A 12779-nucleotide genomic window follows, 5' to 3' on the forward strand; every position below is an offset into this window, starting at 1 on the left:
ACCCACATGGCAGCTCACAACTGTCTGAAAAATCCAGTTCCAGGGGATCTGACACCTTCACACCAATGCACATAAAATAAAGATAAATAAATCATAAAAAATTTAAAAAAATAATAAATTCTAAGAGCTAGTTAAAAATAAGCCTTTCATAATTAATAAGAATTCTCCATGTGGTTATTTGGGAGCTGGCAGGATGGACAGAAAAAGAGTCACAATAGTTGCCTCTCAAGTGTCTATATTTTCAATTTTTATCTTTTGTTGTTGCTTTTTAAGACATTGTTTCCTGTGTAGCCCTGGCTGTCCTGGAACTCTCTGTATAGACCAGCCTGGCCTTGAACTCAGAGATCTGTCTGCCTCTGCCTCACGAGTGCTAGGATTAAAGATGTGCAGCATCATATCATGGCTCTAAAGGGGTCCATGACCCCAACTGTCTTCCAGTCCACCTGTCAAGACACTGCAATGCCAGGCAGCTGGCCTGATCTGGGGTAGAGACAGTCTCTACTTTTTGGGGCCCTTGTAGGATGGGAGATATCCTACACAGGGGTACTCTAAACCTCTTACTGTTTTGGCCCCAAGCTATTTTGGAGGACCCTCTGTGTTAGTCTCCAGGTCTTCAGGTAAAGGCTTGTAAATGGATACTTTCCAGGTTCAAGATCGCTCCTTGAACACCCTACAGAATTTATTCAAAATGGGACTGAGCTACCCTAGCCAGGTTCCTGAGTTGCACCATTGTCCCCTCTCCTCCCACTATCTATAGCTTTTCTTTCTGCTCCCAGTTTTTGCCTGTGGGCAATCACCTTGCTTCTCTGCCTGTCTGTGTTTCCTGCTTCTATACAATTGTTCCTCCAATTTTGTAAGTTGTTCCGTCCTTGGACACTCACTTCATTTTGCCTATGCTTCATGTCCAGCACATGGCTGCTCACCCCTTCCCTCAACAGCCTGGGAGACCCACAGCTTAGACCACAACCAACTGTGTTCTTTTTTTAGCTTTGGGACCTGTGTGGAATTTGCTCTTATAGACCAGGCTGGCAGTGAACTCAAAGATATCCACCTGCCGCTGCCTCCAGAGTACTGGGATTAAAGGTGTGTGCCACCACTGCATGGTTTATTTTAGGATTTTTAATTAGGGCCTTTTGGCAGTGATGCACGCCTTTAATCCCAGCACTTGGAAGGCAGAGGCAGGCGGATCTCTGTGAGTTCGAGGCCAGCCTGGTCTACAACATCTAGTTCCAGGTCAGGCTCCAAAGCTACAGAGAAGCCCTATGTCGAAAAACAAAAACAAAAACAAAAACAAAAAAAACGATTTTTAATTTGGTCGTCTGTCACGGTTTCACAGAAAGAGTTGGTTCATTCTTTTGGTTAAAGTCATGTTTATGTTAAAAGTATTGTCTGTTCCTTATATATGAAAGAAAATGTGTAAGTAATGTGGCCACTAACTTTATGCCTGTGTGTTCATGTTTTAAAATCTGTAAGAGCTGTAACTCCAGATTACAACTGCTCTGGAAAAACACAAACACTTGGATAGCTGCTACTTTGGTTGGGGTCAAAACAAAAACTTCAGTCTCATCTCTACTAAGGGCACCCATATGCACTGACCTTACCAAGGAAACATTCCTCTCCAAGATACTTTGGTTTACAATATATTTCTATATGATAATGCCTGCCATAAAAAGACAAGATTTATAACAATGTTGACTTGATTTACTGAGATATTAAACCTATACCTCTGCACTCATGTACAGAAATGAATTTTGCTGGCAGTCAGATTTTGTAAGGTATTGATTTAAAACACTAAATTGTTTATAACATTAAAAGTTGGGTTTTGGCTTGTACAGATTAGAAATAAGCTCTACATCCCAGAACCACAACTGAAAACTAGAGACTGAAATGCTCCTTCTAATCTTCTTGCCTCTAATAATATTGGTAAGCTATAACTGATGGGGTAAATTGTATGTCCAAATTTAATTTGTATGTCTAATTAAATGTACCTGACAGGTAATAGTACCCTGATTCTCAAGTGTCTTTATAAATCCGAGAGTATGGCATTTAATAATAATAATAATAAAAACCTTCTTATGATATAGAAACACAGCAGTTCCCACAGCATCCTGTAGCTTCTCCAAGAAGACATATGGCCACAAAAGAACTTCCACTTGGAGTCTTGCTTTAGATGTGGGGAAAGTCAGCCACACAGCAAAAACCTGCCTTTAACCTCATCAGCTGACTGGACCCTACCTGGACTGGACTATGGGACACTGGGGGATTAATCGTCTGTCTCATCCTGCCAAGACAGGTAGACTGAACCTACCCCACAGGAGAAGCTTTCATTTCTCCTGGGTTCAGCAGCCAGATGCAAGCACTTGAAAAGCTGTCTAGCTTCTGCTCATATATTTGTCCCTCTCACATCTGTCTAATGGCATTTAATAACTAGGGTACTAAAAGCTCACTACTTCAATAGTTAAGTTCCCTGCTCTTTAAGCAGACAAGTGTGCCTCTTTCCCAGGCTTCATAGTTCAGGATTAACATGTTTCAGATGTAACTTTAGATGTTCAAAAATTTAAATTTCCTCTGCCTTCTAAAGTGCTCATGCCTTTAAACCTAAAGCCATAGCCTTTTGCTTTGATACCAAGATGTAACTCTCTTCCAGCTGTCTTACAGATTCCTACAGGTTCCTGGGAAAAGGTCTGCTGCTGTATCAAGAAATCTTATAATTTAATAAAATTTACTTTAAAAAAAAAAGAAATCTGGTCTGGTAAAACCTATCAGTCACCAGAACCTATTTTGGCCCCACCCATTTTCAAACATTTTTACAGGTCTCTTGCTGCCTGGGCAAAGGTCAATCTGCAGAGAGTTCTTCAGATAACACCAGCACCTGCCACAGCTCCTGGGTCTTCACCATTGGTGCCACCTCTCCAGGATAAATGGGCACCTATCCAGAACTGAAATATGGTTTTAAAGGGCATATCTGCTTTGGTGTCTTGCTCATTCACCCTTGCCTCTTTTGTAAACCAGGGCACTTCTTCCTTCCATTTGTTCTGGCTGTTGTTACACTTCCCATGGCTAGGCCTGTTCATGGGGCCAATAATAAAAATCTATTTTTTTTTCTCCCAGCAACCTGCCTTCCTAGTTCCCTGTTGACTGAGGTTTTTGTCCTGCCAGGTTTCTGCAGTCATTAAGTCCCGAGGAAATCACTCAGAGGTTTATATTAGTTATAAACTGATTGGCCTAGTAGCTCAGATTTCCTATTAGCTTTTTAACTTAAATTAGCCCATTATACTTGTCTATGTTAGCCATGCGGCTCAGTACCTTATTCAGCGAGGTAGTCACATCTTGCTTCTTCTTGTAGCTGGGTCACAACTGTGAAAATGAGCTCTTTTCTTCCCAGAATCCTGTTTTCATCACTCCGCCTCTGCCTCCTGCCTGGTTGTTCTGCCTATACTTCCTACCTAGCTGTTGGCCAATCAACATTTATTAAAATGCAATTGAGAGGGTATAGACCATGGTCCGACAGCACGTCCCCCCCTTAAAATAAAACAGGAACTCTGAATATAATATTTTTTGTTTAGCTTTTCTCCTTGCCATAATCCATAACAACTTGTAACCAACATTCTAAACAAAGGAAAATATCCATAATCCATTTTTTCGGAATGTGGGCCTAGTTTTCCAGGCTAGTTGGGGTCACTGATAATCTTATGGGGCCCTAAAGAAAATTTTGAATTACGATTAAGTCCTGACTGGAGTATCCTGTGTGGTGTGATCATCTCAGGCAGCAGTCTTGAATCTGTTCTGGATGTAGAACTCAGACATCTGGGCCATCTGCTCCTATAAGAGATTTCTCAGGGGGTCTTTCTTAATCAAATCTGATTTTTCTTACCCTGGACTGAATTCACAGCCTCTCATTTCCTATGGAAACAAAAACAAAACCTCTTCTCCAAAGTAACATATCTTTTGACATCAATTTTGAAGTCAAGGCATTTACAAAATATTTGGTTTTATTAATCCAGCAGCCTTTATATTTAACTGTCTTTTAGCAGCTGTTGCTCCTTCCTCAGTATTCAAACAATTCAAAGAGAACATAATAAGATGCAGTATCCAGACTCTTTGTGTATTTTTCATCTTTACATGGCTTTATTTTACCTGTATTTATTTTATTTTTATTTTTTTAATTTTTGGCTTTTTGAGACAGGGTTTTCTGTGTATCTTCATCCTGGAACTCCCTCTGTAGACCAAGCTTGCCTTGAACTCACAGATATCTGCCTGCCTCTGCCTCCCAAGTGCTGGGATTAAAGACATGTGCCACCACACCCAACTACTCTCTTTCTTTCTTTTTTATTTTAAGAACTTTAACCTTTTTCTTCTCTCTCCCCAAGCCTGCATATATTTTAAACACACTCTTAACCATTTAGAGGTTTTCTTTGTCTTTGAATCTCTCTTTACTGTATATCTCTCTTTTTCTGGCCTCATGAGTCTTTAATTTGCTAAAGAATATGGCTAGGATAAAGCCGTGTCTTTGACAGCTATATCCAGCCCATTCCTTAGCTTTCTGAGATTCCAGCCTCATGTCAGAGGTACCGGCTCGACCCATGTTTATTGCCACAACTCTATGGTGTTTCGAGGTCCATGCTGCCACTAAGAAGCATGCTATAGGCTATTCATAAACACCATTTAAGTATTTTGTGGCAGAGCCTCTTAAAAGAGCTTCAAGGTTTTACAGTTAAAGTTGAATCAGGAAGCCTCTCTCAAATGAGACACATTTGCCTCTAGCAAACAGAGCCCACCTGAGAAAATGCTGCTATCAATAAGCCATACTTAACTCCATTCTTTTCCCAAGCTCTTTCAGGCTTTCTGTGGATGCAGTTGTCCACACGTTGGGTACCATTCTGTTGTCTGAGGTTTCTGTCCTGCCCGGTTCCCACAGTTGTTAAGTCCCAAAGAAATCACACAGAGGTCTACCTTAGTTATAAACTGATTGGCCTAGTAGCTCAGACTACTTATTAACTCTTATAGCTTATATTAGCCTTTTATTCATGTCTGTGTTAGCCATGTGGTGCAGTGCCTTGTTCGGCGAGGCAGTCACATCTTGTTTCTTCTGTGACTGGGTCACGACTGTGGAAATGAGCTTTCCTCTTTCCAGAATTCTTCTGTTCTCATTGCCCTGCCTCTACTTCCTGCCTGGTTGTCCCACCTGTACTTCCTGCCTGGCTACAGGCAGCCTTTCTGTTACAGTTTCCTCAAGAAACAGATGCCTAAAGTCTCCAGGATGGCAATTAACTGAATGTTTCTCTATCCACACCTCCCACTGAGCATGATCCCACTGACTCCTGACTTCCCTCTCCCCACATTGTCCTATGCCTGCAGGAAGTAGACAGACAAGAACCAGTGTCCATATAGACAAAGAATCTGGGATGTTCGAGTGAAAATGTCACTCCCTTCCCTGGCATCCATCCATATACCCAAAGAGTCTGGAGTGTTAAGCTGGAAGTTTCACCCCAAATCCCCTCCCCTGGAGTTGCCTCAGTCTGGACTCCACCACCAAGAAAGCCTGCCATCAGCGGCTACACTCCTGAGGACATCAAAAGCCCCCATCTTATGGGTTCCCCTTTTGGTCTCCTCAAATTCTCCTGGAATTCTATGCTCAGAATAAACATGGATTTATTATGACTTGTTATGTCAGTGGTGGCAGATGCCCATTAACAAAGAATTAAATTTAATTTAATACATGGTATACTTAAAACTTTAAAATTGTGACTCTAGATTTAACATACTCACAAACATGGATTTTTACCTTATACTTGTAATAAAATGTATAGTAATTTGTTATACTTCATCATAGTAGAACTGTGAAGGCTAAACACTATGTCCTGACATATTACATGACAACTAAGCTCCCGAGCTATTCACTAGTATATTTCATTTCAATACCTACTTATGAAATAGCAGAATGCAATTAAAAGTCATTAAATCTTCTGGCTCATCCATCTGTCAGTAAGACAAAATATTATATTTGTCATCTGTCCATCTTTCAGACATGGTAAATATTGATGAGAAAAACTAAATCAATATGGGCCACAGGTCAGCCTATTTGGAAGAGTTAGCTGGTATTAAATGCTCTTCAAATCAATTTTTGTTTATTCATTTTATTCCTGAAATATTTCAGAAATACAGAAAGCAAAACAACAAAAAAATCATATGCTGCTCCAGTCTAATGTTAATATTAATCTCTTTGCTCCATTTTACTCACTTTTAATAAAATATTCTAGATTCTACTAGAGCTCTAATCTCTATGTCAACCCTGTATTACATTTTCTTGATTGATGCTTGTTGTGGGTGCTCACTGTGAATGATGCCTCTCCTGGGCTGGTGGTCTTAGCAGGTGCTATAAGAAAGCAGGCTGAGCAAGCCTTGGGGAGGAAGCCAGTAAGCATCACTGTTATAAGCCATGTGGTCTCATTTTAAATCAGCTTATGAACACTCATCTAATGGGTCTCCTGAGGCAAGAGCTGTAGAGATGATCTCTCACTTGGCAAGAATCAGTAGACCTTGGGACAGCAAAAAGTTTCTTATAGAGAAGTTTAGACATGCAGGACCTTTTTATAGGATGAGAGAACAGTTAGAGAAATACAAGCCTACTGTATGCAGGCAGCTTATGACATAAAACCCCTATTTCTGTAAATACACTTTGTTAAGTTTTGAATGATATTGCTGTTCATGAGAATGTTGCCTCTGTTGATCACCTTTTAGCTTTGTAAAGACAGACGTGCCTGTTCTGATATTACTCGACCTTGCAAATGCTGAGTGTTGGTTTGGGTTTAAAAGTTGCTTTGATGCAAAAATTGGGGAAAATCATATTTGATGTCTTTGTTTTGGCCAGAGGTTCATGTTGGAGGATGGGGAGAACACACTTGTTTTGAAGTATAAATAAAGATTGCTTGCGTTATTTGGGGCTGGCCAATTATGTAAAACTCATCTGGAGATCAGACAATTCTTCTGCTGATGCTCTTTCACCATCTCAGGATCTGAACCCAGGCTGTGGCAGGACTGAAGCATAACCCTAGATGACTTCTACATCAGCTCCTGCTTCAGGTTTCTGCTCTGACCTCCTAGGAGAGCAGAATATATACTGTGAGATGAAATAAACCTTTCCTCCCCAAGTTGCTTTGCATTGTGGCAATAGAAAACCTAAGACACTCTGCACTCCCGGTTTTCTGTTCTTTCTCTGTCTCTCTCAGTGTCTCTGTCTTTCTTTCTTTTCTGCGTGTGTGCCCCTCCACCTTTCATCCTGTCTCTTGTGATTTGATTTTTCAATTGTACCATTTTAAAAAATTAATACCTTCATACATAATTGAACTATATCCATAAGATCATATAAGATCTAGTAAGCTTTAAATATTGAATTTGCTTGCTAATTTGGTATTTTGTATCCTAGTTAAATATTGTAAATTAAAATTATCCTTTTATCTACAGATTTTCTCTGACTTTTGACACATCCTTGTTCGAGGGTTCCATTATGCTGATAGATCAGGGCAATGTTGTCTTTTCCTATTGTTTAGTATTTATTTGGTATATCTTATTTCCCTAGGCATGAGTTGAAAGCCAGAGTAAGTTACACCGTGAATTCAAAAGAAAAATTCAGTAATCTATGTCACTAAGATAGCCACTGTTTACTCTTTTATTACATACGAAATAACCCGATGATCTCTGTTTTGATATCTAATATGAAAATATGATACATGTTGGTGGCTATAATATCTAAATTATTGGTTCACACCAAACTTTTATATATAATTATCTTATTTGTTTAGTGATTTTATTTCAAGTTTAATCATTTTCGCTCTACAATAAAAATGAAAAATACTAAAGTATTACCCAATGTCATCATGTATATGTTGCTAAGCAGTGATTTCTAACAGCCTAACTGAACTGTTCATTTATTTTTATGAATATGAGTATTTGCCTGATCATGCATATGTACGTCATGTCTATGAAGTCTGAGGAGACCAGAAGAGGGTTTGAATCCCATGAAATTGAAGTTACAAGTGATAGCACGTCACCATGTTGGTTCTGAAAACTGAACCCAGATCCGCTTCGCTGCTGCACCATCTCTCTAGTTCTCTGAACACTAGTTTATATGCTAATTTCCCTTCCTTGAGAGATTTTACCCTCCCTTACTACCTACCTAACCTCTGTGGTTGCTTTAAATGAAACACACAAATGTAAAGTATTTAAGACTAGCATCCACACGTAAGAGGAAATATTGGATTCATGGGCCTTGGTGATCTAAATCAAGATGATGATTTTAACTCCATCTGTTTATCTAAAAATTTTACACTTTCATTTTTAATAGCTTAATAACATCCTATTCTATAAATGTATATTTACATATATATCCATCTGTTGATTTCCATGATGGTTGAAGAAATTGAACATTTTTGTGTTTCTCAACCATTTGTGACTCATCTCTTGAGAACTCTCTGTGTAGTTCTATATACCATTTTTAAACCAGATTACTTGTTTTTTGATGTTCAGGGGTTATTTTCAAGTTCATTACATATTTCAGATACTAACCTTCTATTGGATGTATAATTGACAAAGCTAATTATATCGACTGCTGCTTTGCTTCTATGATGGTGTCCTTTGTTTTACAGAAGCTTTATGCCTTTATGAGTTTCCAATTTTCAATTTGATATATGAATAAAATAATGTCTATGTCACATGACAATTTCTGTGTAAAAAGTGCCAAGAAACTTACATTATTGGAAGGGTATGGTAGCATCTTCCATTCCCACCAGCAAGGTTCCTCGACATCTTGTCAGTGCTTTTCATTACTCTGGAATTATAATAATTTTAGTAAATATGAGATTTCTCATAGTTTATATTTGCATCTTCCTGAAGGTTACTGATATTGAGTGTGTTTTCAATTGCCATTTATGTTTTTCTTCAGAGAAAAGACTATACTTACCACTGCCCACTTTTAAAAGTGGAACTTTTTATTTTTTTTTTATTTTTTTTATTAAGGTGTTGTAGATACAAACACATTTTTCTATATGACTCTAAATAGTCTTCCAGTTTCTAGCCTGCCCTCTAATTTTCTTGAGAGTGTACTTTGAAGCACAAAAGCTTTTTATCTTAGTGAAAGCCTTGTTGTCCTTAAGATAAATTATTTCTTTCATTTTTATGCTTTTGGAATTATATATAATAAATCATTGTCCACCAAAATTGGTATAAATTTACTTCTGTGTTTTGTTCTAAATTTTTTTTTTTAGTAAATTTTATTAAATTATAAAAGTTTCCATTTCCGCCCCCCCTCCCAACACCCTCCCACTCCCCCCACTCCCCCCCTCCTTCCCCTCCGTCCCCCAGGGCAGTCAGGGTTTCCTGCCCTGTGGGAAGCTCCAGCTCCCTCCCCCTCCCTCCAGGTCCAGGAAGGCGAGCATCCAAACAGACTGGATCCCCAAAATCCAGCATATGCAGAGGAAACAGGTCCCAGTGTCATAGTCAATGGCTTTTCAGAAAGACCCCGGGCCAGCCACAGTCAGAGAATCCGGCCAAATTCCGAGAATCTGGCTAGATCACGTCCTCGTTCAGTCCCAGTCCGACTGGCCCTGGTGAATTCTCATCAGATCCGTTCCCTTGTATCAGTGGGTGATAGCATCCCTCGCAGTACTGATTTCGTCTTTCATGTTCCTCCTCCTTCCGCTCCCCCTCCGGACCTCGGGGGGCTCAATCCGTTGCTCCAATGTGGGCCTCCGACTGCATAGCCGTCCTTCACCAGAGGAAGGATCTATGGTGATAAGCAAAATATACATCAGTATGGTCATGGGCCATGGCCGATTCAGGCACCCTCTCCTCTGTCCAGAGAGCAATCTGGGGGATTTCTCCTTGGACCTGGGATCCCATATATAATCAAGTCTCCTGTAAACCCTAAAATGGCTCCCTTAGTTGAAATATATTGTTCCCTGATCCCATATTCATCCTACGTTCATAGCTGCACTATGTTCATAGCTGCACTATTTGTAATAGCCAGAACATGGAAACAACCTAGGTGCCCCTCAATAGAAGAATGGTTAAAAAAGGTGTGGAACATATATACATTAGAGTTTTACTCGGCGGTTAAAAACAATGACATCTTGAATTTTGCATGCAAATGGATGGAAATAGAAAACGCTTTACTGAGTGAGGTAAGCCAGACCCAAAAAGAGGAACACGGTATGTATTCACTCATAAGTGGATTCTAACCATAATTAAAGGTCTTTGAGCCTATTATTCGTGATCCTAGAGAAGCTAAATAAGAAGATGAACCTGATGAAGATTATTTAGCTATCCAGCAGGAGGTAGGAAATAGACAAGAGTCCCAGGTAACCTCGGGTGCATGGGGGGGTGGGAGGGTCGATGGAGGGGGAGAGGGCTAGAGAGAAGGGAGTAGGGGAGGAACGGGGAAAGCTTGGTGGCCGGGGATGGGGGGGAGGGAGGTAGGTTGTTCTAAATTTTTTATTTCCATAATTACTTCTATTGTGTGAACACACTGATAATACAATGTAAAGTGGTATAATTAGGTAGCTATCAAGGAGACAGTTTTCATTGGTGTTACACATAATATTATATTTATGGGGGCTGTTTGGGAGGCATTAATATTAACTATCAAAATTTTATAATGAAAAGAGGATATCAATAAAGACAAACCTGCAAATTCTTGGTGAATCTAAGAAGACCTTGACTGTGGAGAGAGTGGGAAACTGAGCTGTGTCAGAGAGAGACTGTGTCTGTTTAGGGCTGCTCTGAGGAACACCCAGGACAACTGCTCCAACTTCTGACAAGATGAGAGAAGTCAGAAGCTCTGAGTCTACACAAACTTCTTCCACATAAGCTCGACTATATGTTTGCCTCCATGAGAAATTAACATCTATCCTTATCCAAATGATTGAGAGGTCTCAGTGCCAAAAGGTGTCTGCTTGTCATCAGGCAAAATTGCTCCTTCTCAAATCCAATGGCTGAACAGTGAAGGTCACCACCTTAGCCATTCTCCATGTCCAGGAGGAAGAGAGACTAGAAAATGGTTTATTAACAGAAGAAAGATGGGTGTGGTTTAAAAGAGACAGTTGGAAATCCAATCGAAGAATTTCACAAGACAAACAAATTCTTAAATATTACCACAGAGATTTGAAGCCCTGTTTTCCATTTCTGTTGCTATGTTTTAAGAAAAAATGTCTCCCAACTCAGAGAGCAGTTTCCCTGAGTGAAAACTAGGGCGCACTGAATTGACCCATTTTTTCCTCCTTTCAGAACATAATACAGAAAAATTACGTAAAGTGTTTACTATGAACAATTTGATGCAGTGAACTATTCATTCAATAAATTTCAGACCATGTGCAACTTTTAAAAAAGCATTTCATTTTATAAAGCCGCACACCCGATGGCCCCTGACACACAGTACTGCTGTGATTAAAAAATGTAGGAAGGGACCACCACCGTTTGACATCTGCATCTCTGTCTGCTCCCTAGCTTCCTTATCTCTATGCTACTACCATTGTCATGAAAGTTTTATCTCCTTCCCAAATGACACTAATCAAACTCAGCCTTTTGTATTCATTATTTGTGTGGCTGTTGTGATAAAATACCTTGACAAAACAACTTAAAGAAGGGTTTGATTTGGCTCACAGTTCCATTGTTAAACCCATTATGACAGAGAAGTCATAGTGATAATATTGCATCTGTAATCAGAAAGCAGAATGAGGAATGCTTACGCTCAGCTCAAGTTCCCTTTTTTATTTGTTCTATGACCACAGCCTGTGGAAACTACTCCCATTTAGGATGGGTCTTCCCACCAAAGGGAATCAAACCCAGAGAACCCCTCACAGGCCTTCCCAGAGTCTCATTTCTTCAGTGATTCTAGATTCTGTCCAGCTGGCAATCAATATTAATCAACATACCATGCCATTTTGCAAGCCTCGTTGAAGGCACTATTAAAACAAGCAAACTCAGCGATAGTGTGATCGCCATTTGGTGATTTGGTGTAGAACAAATGTCTTCAAGGACTTGAAAGGTAAATGAGGAAAGTGCCTTAAAATACAGCATCCCTGAAGTGATCCTAAAACTGTATCTGATTGATTTGTGTTCATACTTATTTGTCTCTATGTATACAGAAGCCACCAATTGTGTTCTTGATAGAATTCTTTGGAAGATCATTCACTCTCAATGATTGATATGATGGATATTTTCTCAAATTCCAAATTTATGTCTTTCCAATCCTAGATTATATGGTGCCATCAAATGATTGTTTTAAAGCAGAAACAACAAATCAGGTAAAGCTTTCATTATGCAAAGGGGATTGGTAAATCCAGAATAAAATTTAAATTCCCAAATAGCTTTGTTCAGTTATTTCATGTATTTTTGAAGTATAATTACTTTGAAGTATAATTACAAAAATTATAATTAAATTTTTAATTGTGATTTTTTTCTAAATATATGATTTGACTTATATATGTTTGAATGTGTGTGTACATGCACATGTGCACATGTGTGTAAATATATGCACACGAGGTCAGAAGCATAGAAAGGACAAATGAGAGCAATGGATTTTTCAGAGTTACAGGTGACTATGAGCTGTCTGACATGGGTGCTGGGAACTGAATTCAGGTCCACTATAAGAGCATGAAGTATCATAGCCCTTAAGTCATCTCTCTAGCTCCCACCTCTTTTTTAAATTTAGATGTAATTTTATCTACTTGTTCTTAAGGTAATAACCAGATAGATTTGAAGTCAAAAGCTAAAAGCAATTTTGT

The sequence above is a fragment of the Myodes glareolus genome, chromosome 15, assembly GCF_982192425.1.
Source record: "Myodes glareolus chromosome 15, mMyoGla1.1, whole genome shotgun sequence".
Classification (NCBI taxonomy): domain Eukaryota; kingdom Metazoa; phylum Chordata; class Mammalia; order Rodentia; family Cricetidae; genus Myodes; species Myodes glareolus.